The following is a 24,098-nucleotide window of genomic DNA, read 5'->3' as shown; positions in this document are numbered from 1 at the left end:
TCATTAGAGCCCATGCAATGAATGACACCTAGGACTCATAGGACCTACAACACAGCAGACAGGTCACTTGGAGGATCTGAGGGACAACCACCTGGAGATGAGATTTTAGTTGCTGTATTGGGGGCAGGAATGGAGGAAATCTACTACAAACTGCACTGCTGTTGACCCCATAATAAAAACTACTCATCATCCCAGTCTCAAAATTATGCACACATAAAAGGTAATTCCATATTCAGCAAACAGAAATTCTCATACTAATTTCAAATGAAAAAAATATATTCAAGACACTTTGTACCAAACAGAGCTGGAAAATGAATCAAAGAGAATTTTTGTGCTAGTGGTGAATCTGTGAAGCCCTCAGGAAACCTGCATTACTAAGTTACCTATAGGTCACATTCCGCAGACCTTTTTGAGCCAATATCTGGCAGGACCCTTTTGTCTTAGGATTGGAATGCAAGAGAAAGAAAAAAGTGCACAGTGTGATTAGTGGCAGACTATTGGCAGGGAAAGTCAGACAAAGAACAAGATATTCTATATAAGTCGCACTGCAAGACCAATACCTCAGTACTGGCAGTAATGCACGATGTTCAATGACATGTCATGCTCCAACGCTGTGTCCTAGGGTGACAGACTGCTTCACTGCCAAGATTCATGGGACGATCTCAGGGACATAAGCAGATTTAGAATTGTATTGTAAATAAATAAAAATATATATATTTTCCCCCCCCCTCTGGTTTTTGGTTTACTTATTCTATGCATATACTTTCTTGTATCTTCTATTACATTTGTATTTTTCCTTATTTACATTATATATTATTCTTATGTGCACTGCAATTTTTTAATAGTCAGACTATATATATTCAATTTACACTGACAATAAATGTGAAAATCAGCAAAGTACAATGTATAGATATTTCCATTTGTGTGTGCTTAGGAATTACAAAGAGATATAACGCCAACTAGTGGCCTTAATCATTCCCCGGCCATTATAATCCCAGATAGGATTTTACTAACGACCTGTATCACCTTGTTTACTGTACTTCCTATGCACATCAACATTATACTGGCTCTAACCACCACTGTGTTACTCTGTTTTACTATCTTGAGATCCATGAGATGTTACCACTCTAAGGCCTCTCTTCTTATACCACATATCAGTATCTCATCCCTCACCCCATATTCTCCCTAGGAATTCTGCATCCCAAATACACAATTCTGCACTGAAATTTAGCTGCCAAACAATAGATCATTTCTCAAGCTCTTTTAGAATACTCATTCTTTTTTACTACTTATGGGTATCCAATTTATTGCAGAACTTAGAATAATCTACAAATGACTCATTTTTCCTGCTAACCCTTCTGCAATGTCACTCACAAAAATATTGACCAGAACCAGCCCCAGGTCTAATCCTAGAGGGAGTTCATTGCCATTCTTCTTTCCTCAGAGCATAAGAACATAAGAAAATGCCATACTGGGTCAGACCAAGGGTCCATCAAGCCCAGCATCCTGATTAGTTTTAAATGTGCTCCATGCTAACTTCATGGAGTGCCCCCTAGTCTTTCTACTATCCGAAAGAGTAAATAACCGATTCACATCTACCCGTTCTAGACCTCTCATGATTTTAAACATCTCTATCATATCCCCCCTCAGCCGTCTTCTCCATGCTTAAAGTCCTAACCTCTTGTCTTTCCTCATAGGGGAGCTGTTCCATTCCCCTTATCATTTTGGTAGCCCTTCTCTGTACCTTCTCCATCGCAATTATATCTTTTTTGAGATGCGGCGACCAGAATTGTACACAGTATTCAAGGTGCGGTCTCACCATGGAGCGATACAGAGGCATTATGATATTTTCCGTTTCTGAAACTGTTAACCTAGCCTACCCCTAGCCTACTCAGTCTATTTATGAACCTCCTACACAGGACTGTGTCAGAAGCGTTGCTTAAATCCAAGTATACCATTTTCAGCGCACACTCCTGATCTAATCCCCTAGTTATCCAAAGAAAGTAATCAGATTTTTTTGACAGGATCTCGCTCTGGTAAATCCTTGCTGACTTGGATCCTGCAACTGGGTATGATGTTCTTCTCTTTTATTTGAGATTTAATGAATAATAGTATAATCCCAAACCAGTACAGTTTCAAAGAAATTGATTTTGAGAGGTGAATTTTGACAATTTGCAGCAAATTCACTCCAAAAATATTTAATCAAATTTAAGTGTTCTGAAACAGAATTTAAAAAAATACATAGCAAGAATATGATTTTTATGGCAATACAAAAATGAGCCTGTTATATTACAGATACCTGTAGAATATCTCCCCTCCCACACACATACACACACTGCTCTCCTCTGACAGGGGAGGGGGAAGGGATACAGGATTCTGAAGACAGCCAACGCTGGGCCCCATCTTTTACAGTCTGGGGTACTGATACACTAACACTAGAGATAAAGTACAGGAATGCTTCTATAGCCAACTTCTAAAAGCAAAACACGTTCAAGTAGCATTGTCAATTATCAGGAAGGTTGCTCACCATGTTGCTAGCAGTAATTTTGTTATAGACTTGACAATTGCTTGGTTTTGATTGTAAGTATTACTATTCTTAACACAAAGCATGGGGGTAACCTGCACGGAGCAACAGTTACTACCACAAGAAACTTGCTGGGCAGACTGAATGGACTTTTTCTGCCGACAATACTATGTTAAATTATTTTGGAACATGTAATTTTGGAGAGAAAAAAAAAAAAGATATTATAAACAAGTACATGTTTTAATAAGATTTAGAGCAATAAAGCATTAGATTATGTCTTGTGCCAGGGTTGGCTAACTTCGGTCCTCAAGAGCCACAAACAGGCCCATTTCTCAGATACTCACAATGTATATGCATGAGACATATTTGCATATAATGGAAGCAGTGAATGTAAATCTCTCTCATACATATTCATTGTGGACATCCTTAAAAGTTCTTGAGGACCACAGCTGGCCACAACCTGTTTTATGCTTTCTTCAGACTTTAAATTACTACATACCAAATCTTCTGATGCAGTCTAACAAGAAAGTCATTATTAAAACAAGCAAATGGAAGAATCAGAGAAAATTCTTTTTCACTCAATGCACAATTAAGCTCTGGAATTTGTTGCCAGAGGATGTGGTTAGTGCAGCTAGTGTAGCTGGGTTAAAAAAGGTTTGGATAAGTTCTTGGAGAAGTCCATTAACTTCTATTAAATCAAGTGACTTACTGGCATCAGTAGTATGGGATCTACTTAGTGTTTAGGTACTTGCCAGTCTGCATTAGCCACTGTTGGAAACAGGATGCGGGGGCTTGATGGACCTTTGGTCTCACCCAGTATGGCAATTTTTTATGTTCTTATGAGATGTCATTGCCAATACCCAAACAAGATCTCCATGTAATCACCTCTCCCTGAAGACTAAAAAGCAGAAAGTAGCCCAAAGGGTTTACACTAAGCTCTATGATGTTTTCTGCACACTTTCACATAAGGCAAGGCTGGAATGAATAAAAAATCAAGTTAAAGTCTATGGTACAGGAAAGTCAAAATGTACTGTTCTTCTTCAAAAGTCCAGTCATCAAACTTAGTTTTTAAATCTCATAATATAATCTCTAATATAAAAAACAAACTGTAGACCAATACAATTCACAGTAAAAAAAGATACTACAGTCAGATAAATTACATGTACTGCAAAACAAGGCAAAGATCTCAGGTAGATATCTACTGAACATGCTGACTGGTCCTTAACACAACAGTGTGGTTGGATGGGACTCTTTGAAACATTGTCCCTTCAATATAAAAGTACACATGCTTTTGCCCTTGCCGAAAAAGGGAAGAGTTAGAGTAGGAACAGGAAAATGCATTTACATTTTAAAATCCTTGTGTATACTTTACACCTAAAAAGCAAATGCAAAGTACTGTGTCTTGTAAAAATATTTACACCTTTTTACATTTTTCACATTCTGCTAAAAGTAAATAAATAAAAATACATTAAAGTAGGAGTTCATTTCACTGATCTGCACAACAACTTTCATCGTGAAAGAACAATTATTGAAACATTTCAAAAGTACGGTAATTAACAAAAGTAGCCTTGATTGCTTAAGTCTTCACACCTTTTGACTCAAATAATTGATGGAAGCCCCTTTTGCAGAATTAATAGCCATGGGTTGTTTAGGATGTGCCTACTGACTTTGCACAGCAAGATGGTGCAGTTTTTGCCCAATCTTCTTGGCCAAAGAGCTCAAATTCTTTCAAGATGGCTGGGGATCATCTGTGGGTTGCCACAGATTTTCTATTTAATTCAGGTGTGAGCTTTGACTAGGTTATTTGACATTCACATTCTTTATGCTGAGTCATGCCATTATTGCTTTTACTTTTTAGGATCATCGTCCTGCTGAAGGTGAATCTTCTCCCCAGTCCTAGATCTATGGCAGATTGGAACAAGTTTTCCTCCAGAATCTCTCTGTACTTTGCATCATCAATTTTAACCCACAATCTTCATAAGCCGCCCTGCCCCCATTACTGCAAAGCATCCCCATAATATAATACTGCCACTTCCCTGCTTTACTGTAGGGGATGGAGTTAGCAGGGTGATGTGCTGTGTTTGTTTTACGCCAAAAATCAGTTAGCATTGAGACCTAAAAGTTCCATTCGTCACTTTGTCATTATGGGGTATTGTGTGTAGATTAAGTAGGGAAAAAAATGCATATTATCCATTTTAGAATAAGGCTGTAACGTAACAAAATATGGAAAAAGTGAAGGGATCTGAATAAATTCTGAATGCACTGTACATCTATTCTTGCTCATGGGGTTGAAACCATGACATGGCAGACAACCCCGATGGTCACGCCTTTCCAATTTCAAACTGTGAAGTAATTATATGCTGTGGCTACTAGGTAATGCATGCACATAATGCTAAAGTAACCCACTTCTTAGGTCAAACAAAGTACTATGTGACATAATAATACACATTAACTGAAGTATTAACTTAGTCTTCTAGCCAAAAATAAAAAGTTCAGGCTGGATTTAGTTGTTTTCTCAGAAACAAGTTCATGCATCCATTTTACCATGCTCCCTGTTTAAACTTGTTTACTTTCAACTTTCTTCATATACAGGATAGTGCACAATAGCACAAGGCACAGGAACAAGACTCTAAACATTGGGAGGGTTTGGAAAGCTTTGCCCCACTGTTTCTTCCTGCCCCTTTGGACTTCAAGCTTCCTCTGAGCCACAGAGGCACAGGCCTTCATTTAAACTACCCAAGGGGTTTCTCTGTTTTTACAACTCCCTCATAACTATTGCTGTTATTAGTCAGGGCCTATGAACTGCAATCTTTTCAGAAGACACAGATCCTAAGCCTGACCTCTAGGTGTCGCCACTGAACAAATGCTGACATTCCCTCCCCCCAAGGGCTGTGAACACTGCCTCTGCAGCATCCCTAGCCATGGCAATCAGATCCTTCAACATGGCAGTGCACAGTGCCACTAAGTGAACCACCAGATCAGCCTAATTTTAAATGTTAAAGAGTTTTAAAATTTCAAAACAAGAAATGAAAATAGAACAGCATAATGTATTTTTCTATAGAGAAACAAAAATAGTCACCATGACAGCAGAGGACAAGAAGCTTGTGAAAGCTAAATCTCAAAGAAACAGTCTGCATGCAGCATTCAAAACAGAAGCCTTGATGTAACTATAAATAAAGTGCACAGCAATTTCCATGGGATAACATGCAACACAATGGCTTTGCTAGGCCTCTCTCAGATTACACATTACAAATTACATAAAATTAAGCAACAAAAAAACCCAAAACATTTTGCAGTCACTTTGTCTTTCCTGTTAGTCTCAGTTTATAATTTGACCAAAACCTGCACAGTTGCTTGTAGATAACGCTATACTTGTGATTTTACCTGATCTGTATAATTTTTGTACGACTGCAGCTAATTGCAGTTTCCTCACAGCACACCGTTGAAAATGAGACAATCCCTTAATTAAAAGCATTTTACATAATTAAAATAAATTTTATGACAAGTAATCCAACAGCAAATCTGTTTACCATAAAACACAGTTCTCCATAGACTGTAGGATGAATTAATCATGACATGTAGATGACATCATCCAATGGTACCAAACAGACCCATCTCTCTAGCTCAGTGACGTTTCACTACCAAGCATGTGCAGGAGTTCCCAAAGCATATGCTGCCTCATAAGCCCCTAAGTCAACCGGAGAGCTTTGCTTTAGCTAGGTAGTTAGCTCTCCAATGAGGTGGGTTTTAAGCTTGGCTAATTGATCCTGCTGTCTACAGAGAACCCCATTTACAGCAAGCAAACTTGCTTTCTCCATCAACAAGCAGGGCTAAATTAGTAATGAAGTAGGAAGTCCCAAGCTGAGGTTTGCTTGGTGAAGCACTGAAAGAAAAATCAACCTGGATTCCCCATAGAGAATGTACTAATGGGTGAACAGGCTGCACAAAACTGCTTGTCCAAAGTTACTGTCGCTTCTGGAGAGAGTGTCCAGACAGTAGTGGGATGTGAAGGTGTGAATTGATGACCAACATGCAACTTTGCAAATGTCTTCAACTGAGATGGCTCTTACTTGATGAGCCTTGACAGAGTCTGTGACCTGAAAGTCAGCCAGAGCATGTGATTTGTAAAGTTCATTGTAAAACTTAAATAATTTGCTACATTTTCTTTGCTCCTGAGAAAACAAAATCTTTTTTGGACACTTGTAGAGTTATAGCATCTCTAGCACCCATATATATTCACAAGAAAATTCTATATCTATAAATAAAGGAGGCTTGTCACATGCTTCTTGTTTTTATGTATCTTATATACTCCCATTTTTTTCCTTCCTCCCTAGTGTTTCTTTTGATGATGATTATAGGTGTTTTGGTTAATTTTTTTGTTTTAAATTTCTATTGTATTTACTTGTATTATCCCAATTTGTTGCGGTACGCTAAGTTCAGTGCTTTGTGTTAAATTTGAAATTCATAAATAAAAAGTTAAATAAAAGAACAGCTATACAGACAGTGGCCTGGTTCAGCTGTTAATAGTTTCTGGAAGCCCAGTAATCAAAGATTACAGCAACTGAAGAAGTTCTTGTGGCTACTAGTGAAAAGTAGAGAATAGTAGCAGATTGGAAATAGAGGTGAAAGAACATTGCTTCTAGGACCTTGTAGCCTTTTTCTAACTGAAAACCCCACAGGAAGAGTGAGTCTCAGACTGCTTTTTGTCAAGGGACCAATAAGAAGAGGAGAGAGACTTTTGGTTGAGATGCAGAGCTGAGAAGTTGGGCCAGTGAGAGCTCTAAGGCCTGCAATATTTCTTTACAATTACTCTCTCAAGTTATTTCAACATGCTTTTCTGCATGTTGACATACCCCAACCCAATGAATGCAAACTTGGCTATGTCAACAAAAATTACCTGTACTCCCAGAGAAAAAAACCCAAACTTCAGGAAGGCAAGCTGGCTGCATCACGCAATCAATCTCTTACAACTCTTAAAGAAGACTAAGTACAAGAAATCTCCAGAAATGTCTCTGCTGTTTAAGACTGACTGAGAAAATTACAATTTTTGGACAAAATTAGATAAAATGGAAACACAGATGGAAAAAATTTCTGATTTGGATCACATGATAATGGCACAGGAATTATTTTCTAATCAAGTTGTCATTTAAATAGAAGATTAAAAAAAAAGAAAACATTGCATTACAAGACCAACTTGAAGATCAAGAAAATAAAGCCCATAGAAATAATATCAGGATAGTGGGTTTACAAGAATGAGCGACAGAACATGAGCTGTTGCAATATGTTTAGGTAAGCCTACCCGAATTGTTGGGCCTCTCCTAGGTTTCGGAGCCTATAGTTGTGGAGATGTTCATCAGCTTGGCCCTCGAAAAAGTGACACTAGACCCAAAGTGGTAATAGTATGCATACTGAATTTTGCAAAAATCTTAAGTTTTTACTGAAGAGAAAACCATTCAACAATACAATGAGCAAGAGCAAAGTTATCCAGACTCCATATAAAAAGGTCTTTTCTTTTCAGACTGGAATTTTGCTGTAATAAAGCCCTACATTGCTGGACTGTATAATTTGAACGAAGCTCCACTTTAGTACAATTTTCATCAATATTCTACAATTTATGAGAGGCTGGGTAATTTGAATGGACATTTTTCTTTTGTATGGCCATTTTTTTTCTTTAATGCATTGTTTTCTGTGGATTCTACAAACAAATAGCACCTGAATATGGGGCATTCAGTCTGATGGGCCCATGTACCCTTTCATTTCCAGCCTCTAGCCTTTAGGGAGCCACAGCATTTATCCTATGCCCCTTTGAATTTGTTTACTGTTTTCATTCTCACCACCTTGTCTGGAAGGTATTTCAGCATCTACCAACCTCTCCATGAAGAAATATTTCCTGATGATGGTTCCAAAAGGGGCCCCCTGGAGTTTTGTGTCATGACCCCTACTTCTACAGTTTCCTTTCCAACAGAAAAGGATGTAGATAGAGCTCATTCTCCTCTTAAGAAAAACAAGATTTTTCAATTTAAGAAGGATCACTCAAAGTTTTTTTTAAACAGGAAACCCATTTCATCTGCTGCTGAACATAAATTTAAAAGGAATTGGGTGGGTAAATGTGTTTACTCCTCTTATTCTAAGGCAGCGGGAAGTTTTTATTTTATAAAAATATGCTCTTTTCTATTGCTAAGACTACATCAGATATGGACGGGAAATATGTTTTTGTTTCTGGGACCTTGTTCCATAAGAAACAGTTGCTAGGAAACATCTATGTCCCTAATGTTTATTCTCATTCTCTCTTTTCAAAGCTGATCTCCATTGTTGATCAATATGCCGTCCATACAGTTATACTGGAAGGAGATTTTGATTTGGTTAATGATCCAATGCTGGATGTTAAACCTCCCAGGAAAGAAAGAGGGGGCATTATGGGCAAGGGGGTGTGTTTTTTGTTAAAAGAGCTACAGTTACTAGACATGTGGAGAGTGTTGCATCTCAAGGAAAGATTGTTATTTAGCACCACATAATTCTTATTCAAAAGTAGAATCCACATGCGGATGCCCTCTCACACTTCTTTGAAGTAGGCGATATGCAGAATCAACCTCAGCAAATTATCGATCCTGCAAAATATTTTGCAGCAGTAACTATTACCATGCCTCCTGGGTAGACTGTTGTCCCTAAATATCTTTGAGAGAAAATTCTTCATTGGGCACACATAAAAACCCTAGAACTGCTCTCTTGCCTCTATTGATGGCCCCAAATCAAACAAGATGTCTGGCAATAAGTGGTGTTTTGTCCCAACTGTGCTGCCAATAAACTACCACATGCACACCTGTGGGGACTATTTCAGTCTTTGCCAGTCCCCAAGGAACCTTGGTCCCACATAGCGATAGATTTTATTATGGATCTTCCATGCTCCAACTGCACTGTCATCTGGATCATGATGGACCATTTCTTAAAAATGGCCCACCTCGTGCCCTCTCACGGCTTCCCTCTGCAACAGTTTTAGCCTGTCTTTTCTTTCAACACATCTTTCGACTCCATGGCATACCTGACCATATACTCTCAGATCATGGGGTCCAGTTCACACCACAATTCTTGATAAACCTTTGCCAGAAATTCAGGGTTTCGTTGAATGTCTCATCGGCTTACCATCCATAGACCAATTGCCAAACAGAACAGACCAATCAAATTCAAGATTTTCCTATGGGTTTATGGGAATATATGGCAGGACGATTGGACTTCCCTGCTACCTTGGGCAGAACTGCGCCATAATAATCACAGTGGAGAATCTGCAGGCTCCTTGCCCTTCAAAATCGCGTATGGCAGACACCCCCATATTCCTCTTCCTGTATCTCTGGCAGTGCCATGCTCTAGAGCCAATGCTAAGAGTCAAAACCTTGGAGAATTATGGCAAAGGACTTGTCAACTCCTTATCTCAGCTGCAGAAAAATACCAAAAATAGGCAGTCAAGAGATGCCAACCAGCACTTCGACACTCATAATCTTCACCTGAAGATGCCCTCCATGAAATTTGCACCATGATTTACCGGGTTGTTCCCCATTATTCACCAGATGGGATCAGTCTGTTACCAAACTAAACTAAACTACCTTCCACACTCAAAATCCACAACATCTTTCTCGTAGCATTGCTTAAATCCTTACTCTTAATCATGGTCATCACAGTCCATCCCTAAACCTATTGAGGGGGCTTCTGAAGAGATCACCAAGCATGAGGTGTGAGACATCCTGAACTCTAAGATAATCAGAGGCAACCTATGTTTACCTTATATCTTGGAAAGGACTTGGTCCAGAAGAAAACACTTGCAAACCTGCATCCAACATCCAAGCTTCCCAAATCACCAAGGAGTTTCATCAACTCTTTCCCTATAAGCTGAAACCTAAAGGCATGTGGAGCTTGGATGGGGGGGCTTGGAAGACCATGGTCTCCATGCCCACGGCCAGCCTATACTCACCCAGGGACACCTGCCTTCCAACACCATCATTGCTCCCATCTCAGCGGGCTGCCTTAGGCACGAGCACCCTGCTGTGGTATGAAGGCCCCGCAGAAGGAAAGTTGCAGTATCAGCTCTTGATGACATCAGAGCTGGCTGGGGATTTAAGCTCTTACTTTAGCCTGACTTCACCTGTTCACTCTCTACAAGACCCTTCACCTAAGTCCTGCCGGCCTCTGAACCCAAGGGTTCAACCTGCAGGAGAAGTGGCTGGTATAGGTGAAGCTTGATCTATTCCCTAACTGAGCAAGTTTGCCTCCTGTTGGCAAGAGCCCCGCTGGGTCATCAGCAGGGTAGCGCCAATCTCACCACAGACAAAGGCTCACACCCCATGACACTACCTCACTTTGGACAATTAATTGGTCATGGTCTGGGCCCAAACAGAGCTAACAGAAGTTATGACCATCAGTTATGGACCTAATTTGTCCGCAGGAGCAGTACTCAAAGCGGCTGGTTTTCTTGGAGATCATTATTAGTTAGCACTGAAAGTGCTTTGTGTGTCGCATACACAAGAAAAATGCAAGGAGAAGAAATTTTGTGTGGGGAGACAAATGTCTGCCCGTGCAGGAACTCCCACACATGCTCAGTAGAGCTCAAAGCTCTATGAGCTGGGAGAGACACATTCGATCAGAGCCGCCAGATGATATCACCCACAGATTATGGCTAATTCAGCTGTGCTTATCAAAGGAAAATAGTGTTTTTTTCCCTGCGCTGCCCCACCCTTACATAGTGGTAATGATGGAATAAAGGGAAACTGTGCTCAGCCTCCATCTGCTGATACAGAGACAGAACCCACTTATCAAGACTGGACTCATGTGGCAGAATGAAATGGAATTTACTATTTTAAAGAATAAAGGGTCAATTTTCAAAGAGCGTGAATGCGTCCATGTGTTCGCGGTTCCCAGTGTGCACACATGGACATGCCGATTTTATAAAATCGGATGACCGCACATACATGTATACTGGATTCTAAAATCTGCGCACGCATGTACTGGTGGCGCACACTGGGGGGGCCGAATTTTCCATTGATACACAAAGCGATGCAATCCAGCCTCCCCCAGTTCCCTCTCAGTCCGCTCCAATTAAGGAGTGGGGAGGGAACTTCCCTAATGCCCTGCCTAACCTTCCCCTCTCCACCCCGACCCCTAACACCTACCTAGATACCCCAATTTTTTTCTTACTGCTCCTCCACAGAAGAAGCAAGTTACGCACACCGGCCAGCTGCCAGTGTGCACTTCCCCGGGACAGCGTACAATGGCGCTGTCCCAGCCCGCCCTCACCCCCCCGGAGAGAACCCCGTATTTTATGTGTGTGGGCCTTCAAAAATTCGGGCATATGTGCATAATGGCCTATGTACCACACTAAAAGAATAAAATCTACAAAAAAAAAAAGCATTGATTACACTTAGAACTCATCTCAAGGATCTTGCAATTCTAATAGTCTCATGTTTCTCCATAATCAATTCCAGTGATCTATTTTGAAGTACTAGGTTCAACTCTAGCACTAGCGTATAGGACCAAATTCTACTCTTTCACTACCTGGGTGATCGAAAATTCCCCACATACCATAGGAAGCAGTCCCATTATGGTGGAAATGGCTTATGTGGTTTGTGGCACATACAATGACCTTCTTAACTTACCCATTTTTATAATTAAAATAAACTGTTTGTTTTCATTATGATAGTCCTTACTACATAGTAATTTAATTACTATACTATAGGAGCTCATGGACTTTCTGATCACTTTACATCAGTCATTAAAAACCTAACTTGGAAATAATGTTCACATAGGGACTACAAGCATTATTACCGCTAAGATAAAATTTGGTGACTTAAACTAGGCAATTAGTAATTAAGAATTCTCAAAAGAAATTCAGGGTACTAGCCAAAGACACATTTAATGCAATAATGCAAGAAAAGTAAAATTTAAACAATTAGTTGGTAGTTAAAACAAAATCATTAAGCTACCTTCTTTTCTGAACCCTGATTAGTGTAGAAGTTTAACTCTGAGACAGCTTCCATTCAAAACAAGACTAAGATTACAGCATTATAGCAATACTCATTTTGATTCACCCAGGTAATACGGAAGTTCTTCTCTTCTGTTCTCCTGTATTTTAAGTTAATTGTTTCTTTACCTGATGCCTATCATACACATGAAATATAAATAGTAAAAAATGACTGAGAAAAATTGCTGACACACTCATGTCAGCCTAAGCAAGAAATACATTTGTATATATGTTAACCCATGATTTGGGATCTCCTGTTGCATTTTTCCTACCTAGTCTGACTATAAACTCTTGACGGTAGAGGATAAGGAATGTTCTCTCATATTTTAAACTGTCTGAATTGTGTTAATCATTTACTGTACCCCTGCATGAGATTTATAATCAGTTCTTGCTAATTGATAACAGTTTATTAACTTTTATATCTAAACTAATAATCACTTTGATAAACTAGATATTACACTATAATCTATTAGAAGACTGGCTGCGAGTTAGGTATTACAGAAGTATCTGGATAAATTACACATTAACCAAGCACTGCTGTACGTAGTATCTAACCTTGTACAGTTCTGTGCAGCACCACCACTGCATAAAATTATACATCAGGAGGATAGAAGGCTAATGCTAGAAGGTCATTAATGGCTAACAGCAGTTTCCATGGAAACTCATAGTAATTTTCTATTTTACCATTCTATATATTTTGTTGCTATTATAAATACTTAATAAAACTGCCCTAGCAAGTGGGTATGTCCTGTGCGAAAATATTCCAGCAGGGCCAAGAATTCTTGCTTTTTCCACTGCTCAAGTGGGCATTCTTGATTTATAAAGCACTAGGGGGCAAGCAATCCACTGAATTGCTCAACTAGCTCACATTCACTAGTTGCCTAATTTCAGTGTTACATAAAATATGAAAGCCACGCCAATGCACAAAAAGAGGGAAACGTTTGCCCAATACAAGTTCTGATTAGCAGACATACAGAATTTCATATTAATATGAAAGTCAATGATGCATTAGAATACATTGGGAGAGGAACCTGTTATTGTAAGAGTATCACCGACTACAGGTTTGGTTTGAAACAAATCATTAACCCTTCTTTGACCAGCTTAAGATCCTCAGGTACCTTTTTCAGCACACAATTTTTAAAGAATTAAATATAGCACTAACAATAAGGCAGCTCTGGCCATGTATGAAGACAGAATACAACTATCTGAAACATCTCAACTGAAACTGATGAAAGCACCATGACAAAAAGGAGGTTACAAGAGAATGTTTTGAGAAATAAAGCAAAATTAGTTTCTATTATTTTTAATTTCAGTATTGTAGAACTGAAATATACTGTGTAGATATACAGCATAATCCAATCACCAGATGGTGCAAAGAACAAGGTGGGATTTTAGCACAGCCCCCCACGAGCCACATTCTGTTAAAAGAATCTAGCTTCTCAATCCATATAAAGCAAAAAAGTCAAAATGCAAAATAAGCTACAACAGGGGCTCCCAACCTTTTGGGAAGTGTGGACCCCTTTAAACCTCCGAATTGTTGCAGATCCCCACCTGCTTCTAATTTTTACATGCAGTTAAATACCGCATGGAAAACTGATTAATGTAATAAATAATATGCACTACAGAATCATTTTTAGTGCATAAAACTTAATAAATAAGGAATGATTTCTGACAAACTGCACTCTCCCTCCTGCCCTCCCTTCATAAGTGCTTTTCCCCACCTCCACCATGACCCTTTTCAAATGCCTTCCCTCATGCCCTGTTTGCATTTGTTGTCACTTATCTTTATTATGAATAGTTGTTAAAAAAAAAAAAAAAAAAAAAGTTAACCACTCCTAATCTCATTATTTAGGTTCTATTTTCCAAAAGGCACCCTAAGCCTGGAAAACGATAGGATCATATTTGTTTGAGAATTTTGATGTCTTTGGCTCCGATTGAGAGGAGATAGGAAGCTACAGTAGGGGTGGGATAATCAGTGGCAAATTAAGACTCTCTCAGGCCCATAGGCACTAAGATTTTAGGTGCTCTCTGCCCCCGTAAATTGACTATTATATACCCCCATATAAAACAGCCAACCTTGATTATAGATTTAAAATTAGTTGTCCATATATGTTATAATGAGTGAAACGTGTATTGTGAATGTACAGCAAAGCATAACATGAAATCAACAAAAGACATTGGGTGCAAAATTTTACTGTGCAACAGTTGCATGAGATCATGTACATATTTGTGGCTCTGGTTGCTAGCTAATACCAAAACTTTTCTGCAAATCTTCTGTTGACCGATGTGAACCCCGTTTGTGGATTAATACTAGTTACCCTGCTTATATCTCCATTTAATAATGAAACCAACAGAACCAAAAGACAAAACAAAAATTCTATGCCTACGATAGAGAGTTTTAAGAATATTCTAGGTTAATAAATGTCACATTTAACTTCCAACCTGCAAAAATTGAAATTCTACAGCAAATGGAGGCATGTTTCCCTTAAGCAGCAGATCTAGAAAATTCCATGGTTACAATCAGTAAGTGTTCAACCTTTAAATTCTCAACTATCTTGCTTCATACGATAGGTTGTTTCCCAAAATAGTGGCCCATATCATTCAAGCAGACACCTCAAAATACTTGTCAACCTCAATCCCTAGCAAGTTCACAAGTATTCCTGCACCTTTGCATATTTCAAAGAAATCCCTTTCCTCCAAGTCTTAAAAGCTCCCTCTGCAATACCTTGAAATCCACTGCCATTTTAACAACTTTGAATGATTGCATATCATCTGCGAATCTGATCACTTCATTTGTTCCCTTTTTCAAATAATTTATGAATATGCTATACAGCACAGGTCCCAGTACCAATCCCTGTGATACTCCACCAACAACATTTCTCCATTTTGAAAACTATTTAGTTCCTACCCTCTGTTTCCTGTCTTGAACTCTTATCTATATTCCATTCCAATTATATGGCATCACCTAACACAAAATTTGTTATAATTAATTTCCCCAAGTTTTTTTCCCTCCATCAAAAAAGGGAAAACTAGAACCATACTGGGTCAGACCAAAAGGTCCATCAGGCTCAGTGTCCTGTTTCCAATAGTGGCCAATCCAGCTCACAAGTACCTGGAAGGATCCCAAAGGGAGATGGATTCCAAGCTGCTTATCCCAAGAATAAGCAGTGGATTGCTGAAACTCTACCTTAATAATGGTTAATGGACTTCTCCAAGAATCTCTCCAAACCTTTTTTTAAACACAGCTGCACTAATATCTTTCACCACATCCTCTGGCAATGAATTCCAGAGCTTAATTATGCGAGGACTAAAAAAAATAATTTTCTCTTATTAGTTTTAAATGTATTACCTAGTAACTTCATTGTGTATCTCCTGGTCTTTGTAATTTTTGAAAGAGTAGACAACTGATTAACATTTACAAGTTCCATTCCACTCATTTTATAGACCTCTATCATATCTCCCCTCAGCCGTCTCTTCTCCAAGCTGAAGAGTCCTAACCTCTTTAGCCTTTCTTCATAGGGGAATTGTTCCATCCCCTTTATCATTCTGGTCACCCTTCTCTGTACCTTTTCTAATGCTGCTATATCTTTTTTGAGATTTGGTGACCAGAACTGCACCAATACTCAAAATGAGGTTGCACCATGGAGCGATACAGAGGCATTATGATATTCTCTGTTTTATTCTCTATTCCTTTCCTAATATTTCCTAGCGTGTAGCAGATGGACTCAGGGCCAATGGGTACAGTGTACGCCTGATAGCAGTTGGAGACAGATCAGATTTCAATCTGACGTCAGCCCTAGTACATATACCCCTGCAGGAAGTGCAGCTCGTCAGTATTTTCCGTCTCTATAGCAGTTAGGGACTCTATGCACGCTAGCACAGCATTAGAGTAAATTTTACCAAAGAAATCCAAATTAAGAAGAAATCTTACCTCTACAGACGAGCCCCGCTCTCCTGCCGTGACACCAGTTGGGTCCCTCCCCCAGCCAAGATTCCCAAAATGATTTCCGCGATCCCTCGGAGGTAAGCCTCAGTCCGGCGGCCGACCCTCGGCAGGGACCTAGCCCCCGACATCGGGTGAGGCTGAGAGGCAGCAGGTGCAACCTCGAGCGCGGTGGTGAAGGTATTTTCCCTCTCCCCCCGCAGCCAGAGACCACCCGGAAGGAAACCACGAAGCGTCGAGACAAGGTAAGGTAGAAATCTATTTAAAAGTCTCCGGTCTCCGAAGCTCAAGGAGATGCATAGGTCGCCAGCTGGGACCAATGCCACCGGGTTGATCTGCCTTAGCAGGGCTAGACCCTGGTCAGATCCGAGGGTCCTCCCACGTGGAGACCCTCCGAGGTGGTCGCCATATTGTCCGCGTGGTCGCCGTCACCATTTTGGCACTGTTCGCCATCTAATGTGGCATGAGGGTGAACTCCCTCCGGGGACAGAACCCCATCGAACCATGAGACACTTCTTCACCAAGGACAAAATTCCGGACCTGGTCGCACAAAGCTTAAAAGAGCTTGCCATCCCGGGCAAAAGTGTCTCGGGGGAGCCTAAACTGAACCCACTTTTGGAGGGACTTCATCAGACCTCCCGCCATTTCCCACTATTACAAGCCATCCAGCAATTAATTGACCTGGAATGGGAAACCCCAGAAATCATGTTCAAAGGGGGCCGGGCTCTGGCAGCCATGTACCCTCTGGACCTTGCCGCCAAAGATCTCCTGGCATATCCGAAAGTGGATGCCATGGTCTGCGCGGTCTCGAAGCGCACTATCATCCCGGTGGAGGGAGGAGCAGCACTCAAGGATGCTCAAGACAGATGTCTGGAATCTATCCTCAAACAGTCTTTTGACGTCTCTGCTATGTCTTTACAGATCGCGACTTGCTGTGCTATGTTGACACGTGCCTGCGTAGCACAGACCAGAAACAACACTCCTGGGGAACCCCTGGAACCAGCCGTATCATTCCTCGCAGACGCCGCTTCAGATCTGGTACGCACAGCAGCTAGAGGAGTCTCATCCGCTGTGGCAGCCAGAAGACAAATCTGGCTCCGAAATTGGTCAGCCAACGCATCCTCCAAAAAGAGACTCACAAGGATGCCTTTCAAGGGAACACTCCTGTTCGGAAGCGAACTAGAGAAACTAGCCAACAAGTGGAGCGAGTCCCCACTGCCGCGGCTACCAGAGGACAGGAATAAGAGAAACCAGCGATCCTTCCCCCGGACCTCCAGGGGCATAGGATCACAGCGCTTCAACCCATATAGAAGCTCATATCAAGCGGCCCGCCCCGCAGGCCAGAGCCAGTCCTTTCGGAACAAGCACAATAAAAGGGTAGCTAGCTCGGGCCCAGGCCCCAGCCGCACCCCACAATGAAGATCAGCCGACCCATCCAAAGGAAGAAGCCATAGGGGGCAGACTGGCCCTATTCTACCAAAGATGGGTCGAGATAACTTTAGACAAGTGGGTCCTATCCATCATTCGAGAGGGATATTACCTGGATTTCCACCACCTCCCTCTAGACAAGTTTGTGGAATCTCCCTGCCATGACCCTTCCAAGAGAATGGCAGTGGAAGCTACACTGACCAGATTACTAGAGGCTATAACACCGGTGCCTCCACAACAAATAAATACTGGCCATTATTCCATCTATTTTATCGTTCCCTATCCTGGACCTCGTTCCCTATCCTGGACCTCAAAGCGGTCAACAGTCACCTGAAGATTCCTCGCTTCCACATGGAAACCCTACGCTCAGTAATAAGGGCGATACAACCGGGAGAGTTCATTACCTTCCTGGATCTGTCAGAAGCCTACCTACACATTCCTATCCATCAAGAGCATCAGCGTTTTCTATGCTTTTCGATCCTGGACCGTCACTACCAGTTCCGGGCACTACCTTTCGGGTTAGCCACTGCACCCCGGACATTCACCATGATCATAGTGGTGGTGGCAGCAACACTGAGGAAGGAAGGAATCCGTGTGCACCCTTATCTAGATGATTGGCTGATCAGAGCGAAATCCCCAGAGGAAAGCCACCAGGCTACCAACAGAGTCAAAATTCTACTGGAGAGCCTCGGGTGGGTGGTCAACACAAACAAGAGCTGCCTGCAGCCTTCCCAATCTCTAGAATACTTGGGAGTCCAGTTCAATACCAAACAAGACAAGGTCATCCTGACACCGACAAGGAGATCAAAACTGATGACCCAGTTACGAACCCTGTTGAGCGAACTTCGCCCCACAGCATGGGATTACCTACAAGTCCTCAGCCTCATGGCATCCACACTGGAAGTAGTCCCATGGGCACAGGCTCACATGAGACCCCTACAACACTCACTACTATCAAGATGGAATTCACTGTCCCAGAACTACACCGTACGGCTTCCGCTCCCGGACAGTGTTCGGGCCCAACTACGATGGTGGCTACAAGAAGCCCATCTGAGCCAGGGAACGAGGCTATCCTCCCCAACCTGGATCCTACTCACCACGGATGCCAGCCTACGAGGATGGGGAGCACACTGCCAGGAGCTAACCGCCCAAGGGCAATGGAACAAAAGCGAGTCGGGATGAAATACCAATCGCCTAGAAGCCCGGGCAGTCAGACTAGCCTGCCTAAGGTTCGGACACAGACTCTGAGGCAAAGCGGTCAGAGTAATGTCAGACAACATCACAGCAGTGGTCTGCATCAGCCGTCAGGGAGGAACCAGAAGCCAGCAGGTGCCTCTGGAAATAGACCCCCTAATGTCATGGGCGGAAGTGAATCTTCAAGAGATCTCGGCCGTCCACATTGCCGGGAAAGACAACGTCGCAACGGGCAGCAACATGGTCCTCCATCCACATCTTCTTCAGGTTTTAGCACCTGGATTTTCAGGCTAGGGAGGACACAGCATTTGCAAGGGCAGTACTAAGTGGGTCACGGGCAGCCTCCCACCTGGTTCGGGAGTAGCTTTTATACAACCCATTGGTCCTGAGTCCATCTGCTACACGCTAGGAAATGGAGAAATTACTTACCTGATAATTTCATTTTCCTTAGTGTAGACAGATGGACTCAGCATCCCACCCACGGCTGCCGTTACTCATGGAATTCTCGGGGGACATCCCCGGGAGCGAGTGATTCAAGGGTAAGCCATGCTTTCCTTCATCTAGGACACCCATCCTACCGGGTGTCGACGTTTCTCGGTTGAGGGCACTGGCGGTCTCCAGCTATAGCCAATTCAACCAGTTCAAATTAATAAAGTTAACCAAGTTATAAAGTTAATCAAGTTATTCAAATTATTCAGTCACACATATATCCACAATGCTTTTCGAGGAGAATACTGAAGAGCTGCACTTCCTGCAGGGGTATATGTATTAGGGCTGACGTCAGATTGAAATCTGATCCGTCTCCAACTGCTATCAGGAATACACTATACCCACTGGTCCTGAGTCCATCTGTCTACACCAAGGAAAACGAAGTTATCACGTAAGCACACTGAGCAGAAGTGTATTTTCAAAAATGACACCTAGATCCTTCTCCTAAGTGGTGACTCTTCTCCTGAGTAGCCATAATTTGGGTTACTCTCCCCAAGTGCATCACTTTGCACTTGTTCACATTAAATATCATTTGTATGCCCAGTCTCCCAGTTTTGCAATGTCTCTTGCAATTTCTCACAATCGCCTTTTGATTTAACAACTTTGAATAATTGTGTCATCAGCGATGACATCACTTGTTCCCATTTCCAGATCATTAATAAATATATTAAAAAGCAGTGGTCCTAATACAGATCCCTGGGGCACTCCACTATTCACCTTTCTAATTTACCATTTAGCCTTACTCTGTTTTCTATCTTTTAACCAGGTGGCAATGGACAATAGGACACTGCCCCCTATCACATGACCTTTTAATTTCCTAAGAAGTTTCTCATAAGGGCCTTTGTCAAATGCTTTCTGGAAATACAGATACACTATATCAACTGGCTCAACTTTATCCACATGTTTATTTACATCCTCAAAAAAAGGTAGCAAATTTGCGAGACAAGTCTTCCCTTGGCTAAATCCATGTTGGCTTTGTCCCGTTAAACAATGCCTATCTATATGTTCAGTAATTTTGTTATGATAGTTTCTACCATTTTGCCTGGCACGGACATCAGACTCCCTGGTCTGTAGTTTCTTGGATCACCCCTTGATACCTTTTTAAAAATTGGTTTTACATTGGCAACCCTCCAGTTACTGATAGTTTACAAATTTCCAATAGCAAGTCCACAATTTCATTTCTCATTTCTTTCAGCACTCTAGGATATGTACCATCTGGTGCAGGTGATTTGCTATTTATTTATTGTATTGTTATTACTCTTTAGTCAATTTGCCCTAGTACATCTTCCAGGGTCACTGAAATTTGTTTCAGATCCTCTGAATCATCACCTTTGTATATCATTTCTGGCACTGTATCCTGACAAGCTTCCTCGTCCTCAAGTTTTCGCATATTCCTATGCTGGCTTTAAGCCACTTTTGAAACACTGTACTGAAATGCAAGTTTTACTGTTTGGCTCACCTTTATAAGATTTCCCTTCATTTTTAATTATTCACTATTTTTATTATCTTTTCAGGATATTAATCTGACTCCTCGTGGTCCCCTTTTTGCTGGCAGCTTCCTTCATAACGCTGCCTCCAACCAAGGTGTGTTTTTGCTCCTTTGTCCACAAAATCTCCTCCCTTTTTTTTCTATAAAGTTGCCACCTGCTTGGTTGTTTAACTATTTTCCTTCTCCTTCCCCTCCCTGCTTTCACTTTCCCCCTCACACCTTTTCCCTCCCCCCTTCAGCCTCCTTCTTTCTTCACCCATCCACTTCTTCTCCCTCCCCCCTCTTTCCCTTCCTCCCCCCGCCAGTTCTAATTTCTCTTTCTTGTACTGTAGATATCATATATAACTTGCACATTGTTGAGGTACTGTAATGGCCAGGGAAACACTCTTTATCTTGACTTGGTATGTCTTCTATCACTGCTTGAATTGGTTTTGAAATATTATATTATTGTCTGTGCCTGCTGCCTGTTCAATACTTCTAACTTTGTTCTTATTTGTAGATGTGAATGCTCGCTGTCCCCCTGACGCAGCTTTGGTGCGAAACAGGGCCGTGTCTGGGTGTTTCTATCTTTTCAGAATAAGAGTATATTGTTTAAATGTGTTCTTTCCTGTTGGCTTCAAACAAATAAAGCAATTAATATATGTATTGAACAGTTTATATTGTAGTGCCACACATTATTTTGTGATTCATATTTATGGGTATATCTCTTACATCCTCCTCAGTGAATACCAAAGCAAAGAATTCATTTAAATCTCTGCTATGGCTCTGTCATCCCTAAATATCCCTTCTACCCCCTCTAATGGTCCAACTGACTCCCTCACAGGCTTTTTACCTCGAATATGCTGAAAATGTTTTTATTATGAGTTTTTGCTGCCACAGCAAGCTTCTTTTCAAATTCTCTCTTTGCCTTCCTTATCAAAGCTTTGTATCTGACTTGCCAATGTTTATGCGGTTTCCTGTTTTCTTCATTTGGATCCCTTTTCCATTTCTTGAAAGATGTTCTTTTAGATATTATATCCTCTCACCTTACCTTTTAATGCTGCCGGGAGTCATTTAGCCTTCCTTCCACCTTTTTTATTGCATGGAATACATCTGGGCTTCCTACATGGTATTTTTAAACAACATCCATGCCTAAGCTAAACTCATAACTTTTGCAGCTTCTTTCAGTTTTTTCCTAACCATATCATTAAATTTAAAAAAAAAAAAAAGTTTGGACCTTCACAGAGGTACAAAAAATAAGAAGCAAGAAATTGTCACATAGTAAAATTCTGCCCCAGTATATTCTGTTGATTTTATATCTCACCACTAAAATTACCCTTTTTGACAGCCCTAAATCAAACCCAATATCAAAGGATTACCCTATGTCTAAACCAGAATGGAGCAAGCTTGGCAGTTTCATAGAGATAAACTGTTAAAATGTGCTGACATTTCAAAAACCTTGGCAAGCATCTTTCTAAAGTCATATGAACTTTATAACCATATCATACAACAGGGTGTGAAACTAATCTATTTTTGTTTCAAAAGCTAATGGTGGTAGGCTCATCTAGGGGTACCCAATTTAACATGACTCCTCTCCCCCCACACAATTTCTTCAAGTACACCAAAACTGAAATACACATAGAAGCAACAGAACAGAAAAATACACTGCTTGTAACTAGACTCTGATTGTCCATCATAAGAATATGCCATGCTGGGTCAGATCAATGCCCATCGGGCTCAGCTTTCTATCTCAGACAGTGGCCAGTCTGGGTCACAAGTACCCATCAGATCCCACATAATTGATCTATTTCACTCCCACGGATAAGTAATGGCTTTTCCAAGTATAGGTACCTAGGTAATAAGTGTTTATGGACTTTTCTCTCAGGAACTTGTCCAACCCTCGTTTGAGCCTATGTTAGCTACCTTGACCAGGTCATCTGGCAACAGATCCCATAGCTTGGTTGTGCGCTGGCTAAGTGAAAAAAATACCTCCTATGATTTCTTTTAAATCTGCCAGTTGCTAGTTTCCTGTAGTGTCCCCTAGTCCTAATGATGTTTGAAAGGGTAACTAATCATTCCCTATTTACCCATTCCACCCCACTCATAATTTTATAAATTTCAATAATATCCCTTCTCAGTCGTCTCTTTTCCAAGCTAAAGAGTCCTACTCTGTTGGGCCTTTTTCCATAAAGGAGCTCTTCCAGCTCTTTATCACTATGAATTAAAAGCATCGGACCACACTATCTAAGGCTGCCGATATACTGCGAGGCACAGTCATCCTTTCAGTACTGCACGATGACTGCAGCCAGCTTTGGTACTAGTTAAAAAAAAAAAAGGCGTCCGCCGTACCGGCAGGGAGGGGGAGCAAAAAAAGCTAAATCCAAGCGCAGAGCTGAGGGGGGACAGAGGCCTCACACGTCCCTTTCACTTAAGCAGAGAGCGGACCGAGCTCAGCCGCCACACTGACCCGTCCAAGGAAATAAGAAAAGCCTGTGCTCGCCAACCAACCAATCAGCGTTCCCCCTTCTCCCGAGCCCCCGGTTGCTGACGCTACCATTTACCGTTGCCGGGTCACAGGACGACTGGCGGTAGTTACGGCGCCGCTTTTATTTTGCTGCAGCGGCAGCTTGTCAAGACAGAACGGGGTGGAAATAATGTGCAGTGACGTCACAGGCAAGTCTCGCGAGCAGTGCGAAGTCTCGCGAGCTCCGAGCCCCAGCAGTCGTTTCGCTGCCTGGAAACCAACCGGGCTGTGCCAGAGGGTCAGTAGAGTGGGCGGGGCCTAGCGCGAGGAATGGGCGGAGCCGGAAGACTGTATGAGAATCGCAGGATGATGGCGCGTTGTTTTCAGTGCTCCTTTTGTCTCTATTATTACCGTTTCTTATTTTCTCTTCTTATCTCAATGCATTTCCAGTATATTTGTAACCTGTTTTTTTGTGATTAAAATGTAATTACAAACAAGCGGATTAGAAATGTAATAAATATATTAATGTCTGTAAAATTATGAGCAAAAGATGGCATAAAGTATGGCCCAAGCTCTAGATCT

The 24,098-nt window shown here is 41.4% G+C and overlaps 1 protein-coding gene across 7 annotated transcripts in view; it reads right to left on the bottom strand.

Moving 5' to 3' along the window:
* Window positions 1-23,742, bottom strand: part of HERC1 (HECT and RLD domain containing E3 ubiquitin protein ligase family member 1) — a 410,083-nt gene extending 386,341 nt beyond the window's left edge. For all 7 annotated transcript variants that reach the window (XM_029575639.1, XM_029575640.1, XM_029575646.1 and 4 more), the window contains exon 1: window positions 23,614-23,742. The gene's annotated coding sequence lies outside the window, so the exon portion shown is untranslated. The remainder of the gene's footprint in view (window positions 1-23,613) is intronic.
* Between the last annotated feature and the right edge of the window lie 356 nt (window positions 23,743-24,098).

The sequence above is a fragment of the Rhinatrema bivittatum genome, chromosome 13 (assembly GCF_901001135.1).
Source record: "Rhinatrema bivittatum chromosome 13, aRhiBiv1.1, whole genome shotgun sequence".
Taxonomy (NCBI): Eukaryota; Metazoa; Chordata; class Amphibia; order Gymnophiona; family Rhinatrematidae; genus Rhinatrema; species Rhinatrema bivittatum.
This window is presented reverse-complemented; position numbering and strand designations above follow the sequence as displayed.